A 9,602-nucleotide genomic window follows, 5' to 3' on the forward strand; every position below is an offset into this window, starting at 1 on the left:
AGTTATCCTTATTTACAGCTACGTGTACTAGGATAAATTATTAAATCAACAAACAGGTTACAAAATATAGTATCATTTTCTACAAATAAAACATGCATGAAAAATATCTGAAAAGAAATGCATGAAAATGTTTACAGTAGTACTATATGAGTGATAGACTTTCCATCTCTTAACACTTTTTGGATTAAATATTTCCTCTATGAATATGAATTCATATTAGAACCAGAAAAAAGGTAAAATTATTTTATTTTTTGAAATTTAAAAAGAGAACAAATATGGCCTCTTGTAGAGATTTGGTTTAGAATGCTTATCACCTGCAGTAAATTAAGCCCCACATCTAGCATGCATCAGAAGCATCTGGAGGGCTTGTGAAAACACAGTTGGAATGGCTTCACCCCCAGTGTTTCTGATCCAACAGGTTTGTCTTGGGGCTTGACTATTTGTATTTCTAACAATTTCTAGATGATGCTGATGCTTCCGGTCTTTGACTAGACATTATAAACCAAACCCTTATTTATTACGAGCTTTAGTAGACTTTTAACAGATGAAGGTATGGTCTCCTTGAGCTTATTGATCTCATATTTTCTCACAATGAGGGAAGTAAGCACCTTAGGAGAGAGTTGGTAAAGATGATTTCTTTCTTTCGCTACCTTTTCACAGCAGCAGATTTGATTGTCTTTTTCCTTCTTAAAGGAGCTGTATGTAGAGACTCATATCCCAGGTTCACCCCATATCAATAACTGCCTTTTAAGGAAAATCATCCAAACCAATTTTTTTTGTAAGGGTTTCTGGTCCTCATGTCCCTGGTTAACTGAAATCAAAACTGCATCTATGGGAGTAACTGATTGGACTATGTTGTGGACACAAACTAAACCTCTGAAAGATAGAGGATTCCAAGGTGAAAGATGGCCAACTAATCAGTCATCCCCCTCTACTGAAACGTATAGGTATTTGGTAAATAAAGAGATTATAGGGTCATTCTTGGAATTGCTGAAATGAATCATTTAGCCCAAGTTTTCTCTCCCTTACTGGGATCCAGTGACTGATGGGTATGGAGGTATAAAGGCTAAGACTCCTCATTCCACCTCTGAAGGGTCATCCCAGATACAGAGGCCCCCATGTAAATTGGCCAAGGTCACTTCCTAACTGCACTGCAGCTCAGCTTCCCCTCTACTCAGTCTTCCTGCTTTCTCTTCCCTCAAATGTTGATCCCATAGCACTCCCGAGTAAACTCTTGGCATTGTAATTTTTACCTCAGAGTCTGCTTTCTTGGCATCTGACCTCCAATAGTATAGTATACAGACCTTTCATTTAGGGCCATAGAAAACCCACATGTACATGCTATCCTTGGCCAAGTACATATTCTCTTCTTAATATGTGTTAATATATCATTCTTGCTATTTATAACTCATTTAAAAGTTTTCTCTTCACAGAAACCCTATATAGTATGATTTGTCTGAATCTATTTACCTCTTATCTCACAAAACACATTGTACTGTAATGGATTACTTCTCTTTTTTCCAACTAGAACATGACCTACTTCATGGTGGGGAAATGGCTTCTTAACTCTTTAACTAGCACATTCTTCAACACATAACAGGGACAATCTAAATATTGAGTGAATGAAGAAATTTAAAATGCAGCATTTAAAGAAAGAAAGGGTGTGTCAGTACCATATGGTCATAGTCAATTGTACATGTGAGGAGGGACTCAGGAGAGGAGGAAGTTTTGTTTACTACATGTGTCTGCTAAGAGCTTAATTTTTGACTTTCAGTTTTTCCACTCTTCTGATGAGCCATTTGTATAAACTACTTGGAGTAAAAAATATTTTTCTCTGATGAAAGGGTGGTTTTTATCCTTGTAAGGACAATGTATAGTAAGGACATGATGTGTGGCACTGAAGTCCAGGTGAGAAACTTTCTTCTGATTATTCTGGTCATGTACAAAATCTTTTCCTCATGGGCCTTTGGTCCTTGTCAGCCAGATGATTGTTAGCTATGCTTTCAACTGCTAAGTTAAGATAGAAGCCACTGGCACCAATTTGAATGATTTCAATGGGATCTAACATATTGGATAAATTATGAAAGCAATACATGCAAATAGTGTAAACAGCTCAATTACTAAGTGTAATGCTTTTCCCATTGTTCTGTTTAAAAGACCACTTGTCTTGTTATTGTCCAAAATGGGTAACCACTGGATTAGTTTTTCTACCAGCTATCAGTAAAGACTTGATAGCAATTTTCCTCATTTCTTGGATTGTATGCTTGAAACATTATGGGACAGCAGAAGATGACCAACATGTTGTGAGTGTTCAGTAGCCAGAGTCAACTTAGAGGTATGCAGGGAAGAGATCATAACATGAAAACAGTCCCCTGGGTTTACCTTCAATGCAAGAAGAATCCAGCTTCTTAGAAGTGTGGAAACCTGTTCAATCAAGTTTTTGTCACTGCAGGTGGACATGTGTTCCTCTTTGGAGGGGTGCAGCAAAGTTTGAGTTAAAAAAAAAGGCAAGAGTCCCTTGACCCATAAATTGTATAAAATTGTATAACTTTTCCTACATAAGAGAGATAAGTGCACATTGTTTTAGTGAAATTTATTCCAAGTTAAGTTTCAATATAAGGTATAGATCTCTAGGGAGAAATTTAGTTATTTCAAATAACAGAAATTCATTTGGGTTCATGCCAGATGAACAAAGTGGTTATCAATCTGATCAAAACAGTTAATTTGAGAGCATTTAGAATTGAATTCTTAAGACTATACTTTCAGGGATCATTTCTATAGTTTGTTACTAGAATTGAATTCTTAGTAGGTATATTATTCAATACAGAAGACATTTTTTAGTAACAGCTTCTAATTTATCCTTAGGAGAATATGTAGCTTTCCTTGCATCTTTATTATGTTTTTTATTAAATTACTGGGATGACATTGGTTAATAAAATTATATAGGTTTCAAATACACGGTTCAATAATACATGATATGTATATTGCATTGTGTGTTCACCACTCAAAGTTAAATTTTCTTTTGTCACCATATATTTGACCTCCTTTACCTTTATCTTTTAAAGTATTTATTTCAATGTCAATTCAAAAGCGTCCAATTAAAAACATTCAAAAATTTGAACAAGTATTTCATAAAAGAGAATATTCAAATAATAAACCTTAAAATAAAGTGTTCAACATCATTGCCATTCATGGGATTCAAATTAAAACCAAAATGACACGCCACACCCCCAGAATGGCTAAAACTAAAAAGATTAAATTAAAAAATTAAAATGACTGACATTCAATTATTGATAATGGGACTGTAAATTTTTTGAACTTTTGAAAAGTGTTTAGCAGTATCTATAAACATGTAAATATACACTCTGTGACAAAGCCAGTTCACTCCTCAGTGTGTATCCACCAAAAGAAATGTCCAAGTATAGTCACAGAAGCTTTAATCATAGTAGCCCCCACACATGCCAAAGAAACAAAGCAAAAATACATTAATATAAGAATTGACATATATTTGATCTATTCAAACTACATATTCATAACAATGAAAATAATGAGCTGCTGATACATGAAACAATATGGATGATTTTACAGACAGAACATTGAGTGAAAAAGCTAGATTAAAAATGTTCCTGAAGAGTCTTTTTCATTTATAGGCTGTTCAGAAACTTGCAAAACCAATCTATAGGTGTAGAGGACATAAGAGTGGTTAGGTTAATGGGGAGCGGGGGCGGTCATTAAGAAGGCACAAAGGGAGCCTTGCTTTTTCCCTTAAGAAACCATATTATCTACGTATTATAATAACTTTGATTTCTCTTGTGTGTCCTAGAACTTTTTAACTGTCTATTATCCCAACACAATATTAAAACTAGAGGGGAAAATAAGCATTGTTGCCTTTTACCTAATTTTTAATTTCTCTTGTTTAAAAAAAGGGCTTGATATTATTCAAATGCATTCATTTATTTCTCATTAATTTGGAGTCTTAAAAGTTATGATGTATATTATTTTTTAATAAATATCACAAAAATATTTGCAATTACAGTTTTTTTTTCTTATGTTAAATACTGATGCAAAGATATTTTTGAATTGTTCTCAGTAGTTGGATCTAAAGCCCATGTTACTAATCGCATTATCCATTGAGGAAAATAGCTTAGAAAAAATTTGTTCAAAGATTTTCCAAATGTCATTAAACAGCAAATGTATTTATGGAAATCTAGAATAAAATAATGCAAAATAAAGGGGGAAAGGTAAGCTTTAAAATTTTTATGTCAGCCTAATTACCAGTTCTGTATTGTTATTTACTACCTAATGTGACTGCATCACGCCATTCAATATAATTGTTTTCTAAGGGAATTTTGGAAGTTTTTACATCCTGATTTTAATAACTTACCTTTGTCCTCTGGTGTCTCTTTGCCGAGAAGCATATCTGAATGGCTGAATGCTGCTAAAAAACAAAAGCCTTAGCTGTGTTCATTAACAATGAAAGTAACATGGCAGTAGGTTAATTAACCAAATGCACTAGGACATATGAATACCTAGTTATTTACTTACTGTTCACACAGAACAAATGCATTATAGTAACTAATATTATTCTGCCCTCTACTGGTTCAAATTGAAATCTGTTTTGATACATTCCAGAAAAATAGCTTTAAAGGTTGACTCTTTATGAAACGGTCTCCTGAAGAAGAAAACAGGCCCAAAATAAATACAACAGTATGGAAAACTTGATGTATATACAGTATCAAATAATTAGAGCAGAAATATTTTGACCCCATTATATTTCGGATTTGTATTATCTAGCCCATTATGTCATTCAAAAACTTTCAAAATTGCAACACCTCGAGTTGATTTTAAGCATTCACGATCAACAATAGAGTTCAACAGTAGCTTCCCATGTCATTTTCTGAGCAGAATTTCTGTTTTGGGAAGAATAATCTATTGTTTATTTAAGTTTGTGTTTCTTGGTAATGAATTTTTTTTTTTTAGCCTTTTATTTTATTATTAGTTTCAAGTATACAGTACATTGGTTAGATATTTATATAATGAAATGATCCCCCTGATTACTGAATCACCTATCTGGCTTTACACATAGCCATATATTACCACTGATTTCAGACCATAGAGAGTAACTTTATTCAAAGGCAGAAAAGATGAGAATCCAGATATAAGTAAAGCTGATGAAGTCTTAATAGTCTAAGCGCTTCTTATACACTATTTCTTTGTAGGCACAGGATTTTTGCTGCTGTAGCACACACACACACACACACACACACACACACACACAAAGGCAAATACACGTGAACCCACACACACATATACAGGCACCCATGTATGAATGATACAGAATGGCTTTTCGACCAGCTAACCCACATGTTTCAACCAAGGTTATTTGTTGACATCTGAACAGTCAAGTGGCATCTAGCCATTCTCTCTGCAGGATGTTCACTTATACTAAGCATTTTCCCACTTAGGGTGAATGTGGCTATAAACACATGTGCTATTTAATGGTGCTCCCTAAACTTCAGCTTGCATGAATGTATTTTCATTTTTCTTTTGTACCCATAACCAAAGGAATAAGTTTAAATAAGTAATATCAAAACAGTATTGATATACAGCAGGGAGATCCCCCAGGTCTATGACTCAAGCACTGCTGTTATGTTATACCTAGTCTTCTTTCCTAGCTCTTGTCCATAAAACCATGTGCAGCTATTTATTGATCCTTGTCCACAAACCTGTTACCATAATAGTGGAGCTTTATCATTCTTGGATTAATTTCAGCCAAGGGCCAATCAACAGCTTTGGGAGTATGGACAAGGAGGCTGAGGGAGGAAGGTTCTAATTACTATTGAATGATCTATATTAACAGATGAGAAATACTAATCTTTTGTTGGAGAAACGTTAAGATGTTCCTCTTGTCTAGACTATGACGTGAGTCACATCACGACTCGGAAAAAAAGTTGAGACTGATGGATGGTAGTTCTTTAAATTCTTTAAATTTTTCCTGTAATATATTTTTGGATAGATTTGACAGATTTATACAGGCACTTTGCCAAAGATGACGTAAAAGATAAAGACATGAAAAGATACTCAACATCATTAATCATTAGAGAAATGAAAATTTAAAGCATAATTAAATAGCACTTACAGTCTATGGGAATGACTAAAATTAAAGAGATTATCTGTAACTACTTCTGGAAGAAATGTGGTGTAGCTGGAACTCTCCTCCAATGTTGGTGGGAATGTCAAATAGTACAACTACTTTGGAAAATGATTTGGCAGCTTCCTGAAATATAAAATGTGTTCTTTCAGTATGATTTAGCCATTCCACCCGTAGATATTTACTTAAGAGAAATGAAAGCATATGTCCTCATAAAGATTTATGCACAAGTATTCAGAGCAGCTTTATTTGTATTACAAAGCCTTGGGGGAAAAAGCTATCAACAAGTGAAATGGTAAATTATCATAGATCCATAAAATAGAATATTATTCACCAATAAAAAGAATCAACTATTGAAATATGATAAAATATGGATGAATCTTAAAACTTTGAAGCTGAATGGAAGAAGAAAAAGTTCATACTGTATTTTTCCATTAACAAAATTCTAGGAAATACAGACTTGTCTATAGGGACAGAAAGGGCTGACTGGGAATGGGGAGGTGAGGTTGGAGAGGGACAGAAGAAGGGATTACAAAGGTGAATGAAGAAACTTTTGAGGGTGACAGGTATCTTTGTTATCTTGATTGTGATGGTTTTATGGATATATATATGTATATATATACCAATTTATATATTTATGACTATTTAGTTTATGATTTAGGTTTCTATTCGCTGCAAGGAGGAGACTTTTGCTACATCTGTACCAGAAGACCTTGTTCAATGTCTCTCTTCCATCGGGCATATTCCAGCAGACCCTCCATGTTATTTTCATCCATGAACGTTCCTTCTGATTGAAATAGAGATTCATGGAGGATTTCTTAGAATCTGGCACAGTAAAGGTAATTTTGGAGCAGGATAGTAAATCAGAGAAGTTTCTTTCTGTATGAAGGAAACAAATCACTACCAAGAGGAGCAAAAACATAACTCCAAGACCTAGAAGAGTCTGGAGAAAAAAAAAATCAAGATGTGCTTTTTATTCATTCATACTACTAAGAAATCTCCTACATTAAAGAAGAAATAGACTTCCAAGATTCAAAACATTACTTGTATATAAAAATACCTTAAAGTTTTTATCAACTGAGAAATATTCACAAGCATTTTTTTATTTCTGTATTGGTGGAAAATTCTGACTACTACTGTTTTAAGTGACAATGCTGTCTGCTCTGCGTCTGCCTTTTAGAGAGTCCAGCGAACCATTTTTCCCCATGTTTCCTCCTGGTGATACAAAGACAGTGCTCTTTTTCCAGTTGCAAGTGTATGGGATACTGAGCTACAATAAACATCCCTTGCTTCAATCTTATAGAAATATTGGAAACAATATTTTAAAATCAATTTTAAACATTTAGCTATTTTTTAAAGTACACAGTAAGAGATATGTAGGTTTCAGAAAACAGAAGTCAAATGATCCCATTTCTACCCTTGATAGCCTTATATCCTAAACTTTAAGGTTGATTAGATATCAATTTTTAACACTGTGATCATTCTTATTCCTTAACTTGCTTTTTCACTGAAGAAAACATAATTACATAAACACCCTTGAATGCTGGTGAGTATTGATCTACATCATTTAATTTAATGTAGCTGCACAATAGAATAAGAAAGAATCATAGTTTACTTAACTATGCACCTGTATTAGCACATTAAGTTGACTTCAGTTAACTTTCATATAGATGATGCTACACAATGAACAAATCTGAGTATTATTCTAGTATTTCTGTAAGATAGACACCTACTCCTATATTTGCTGGGTCTATGGTTTAGAATTTTTGGTAGCTGTAACTAAGCTATTTCCAGTAATATTTGAAATTTTTACACTTTACCAGTTCTGTGCAATTGTGAACAGAGTTGCTAAATGGTGTGGAGTCAGAACATCTGGGTTCCAAATGAGGCTATGACCTTGCTATCACCAAGTAATCTTGTTATTGTTCTTGATCAGCTTTTTCACTTTTGAAACAAATTGAAACAAATTTCATTTGTTTGCGAAACCCATGATCACTAGGGAGGCTGATTATTTGGCATATGTATATTATTCATTCAGTTATTTCTGCTTCTATAAATAGTCTCTTTATATTCTTTTGCTCAGATTTTATTGGATTCTTAAACTTTCTTGAGTTTTTTCTATATTGAAAATGTTAATACTCTATTATAAGTTATAAGGTTTTATAACCTCATATAATTTAAATTTTATGATTTTTTTTTTTGCCGGCCAGACCTTAAAAAATTAATGTATTAAAATGTGTTCTATTCCTTTAGGGTCTTTGAATCTCAATTTTCTCATAGCTTTGCATCTGTTAACAGAACGGGCTGATGTAGATTTTTTCATTAACCTCATTTTATAGGGAAGAAAATGGAGCCACAGAGAGATTTAATAACTTCTTCCAGGTCATAGCCTCATTCGGAACCTAGATGTTCTGACTCCACACCATTTACCAACTCTGTCCACAAAAACCAGAGAAATTGCTAAGAATCTAAGCATCCTTTCTCTAGGACAATTTTAAATAGATAGATAGATAGATAAAGTTTTTCTCCTCAATTCCCATTTGTCCCAGTAATAACAGGCATTATTCCCTTGTGACAAACATCTTACAATACAATTAATATGGTCAACACTTTCCTTATACCCGTTACAATCCAGTGTTGTCATCCTGAGGATATTTTCTTCTAAGTTTGACCAGCAATGTTTTCTAAAAATTAAATTTGGGTGATGTATACATGTTGTGGTTTTTTTTTCCCCGGCTTTATTGAAATATAATAGACAATTAGTTGCTTGTATTTACATTATATAATTCAGTGAGGTTTTTTTTTTCAATTATAATTGGCATATAATAATATATTAGTTTCAGTTGTCGATTAGGGAGTAACTCACAAAGTGATCACCCCACTAAATCTAGTACCCTTCTTCCCCCTTACATGTTTATTACAACATTGTTAACTATTTTTTTTATGCTATGCTACTATCACCATGTCTATTTTGTAACTATCCATTTGTACTTCTTAATCTCTTTGCCCTTTTTCACCATCCCCCCCAACCCCCTTTAGATCTAGTAGCCCTCAAAATATTCTCTGTATCTATGATTTTTTTTCCATTTTTTTGTTGTTGTTTATTTTGTTCTTTAGAGTCTGCATGTACGTGAAATCATATTTGTCTCTCTATCTGACTGACTTCATTCAGCACAATACCCTCTAGGTCTATCAAGGCTATTTTTTCCACCTCCTTCCTTTTACTCTGTATGTGTCTTTTAATCTGAAATGGGTCTCTTATAGGCAACATATGTAGGAGTCTTGTTTTCTTATCCATACAGCCACTCTATCTTTGGTTGGAGCACTTAATTCTTTTCCATTTGAGGTAGTTGTTGATAGGAATGCAGTTATTACCATTCTTTATTCCTGTTTTTGATACATGTTTTTTCTTCTTAAAGAAGACCCTCTATCAATTCCTGTAATACTTACT

The 9,602-nt window shown here is 33.6% G+C and overlaps 1 protein-coding gene and 1 pseudogene across 3 annotated transcripts in view; both read left to right on the forward strand.

Moving 5' to 3' along the window:
* IFNE (interferon epsilon) overlaps nt 1-9,602 on the forward strand; it is a 72,943-nt gene that overhangs the window by 53,485 nt on the left and 9,856 nt on the right. The window lies entirely within an intron of this gene.
* On the forward strand, nt 2,751-2,828 carry LOC112477009 (annotated as a pseudogene).

The sequence above is a fragment of the Pteropus alecto genome, unplaced genomic scaffold, assembly GCF_000325575.1.
Source record: "Pteropus alecto unplaced genomic scaffold, ASM32557v1 scaffold222, whole genome shotgun sequence".
In the NCBI taxonomy this organism is placed as follows: Eukaryota; Metazoa; Chordata; class Mammalia; order Chiroptera; family Pteropodidae; genus Pteropus; species Pteropus alecto.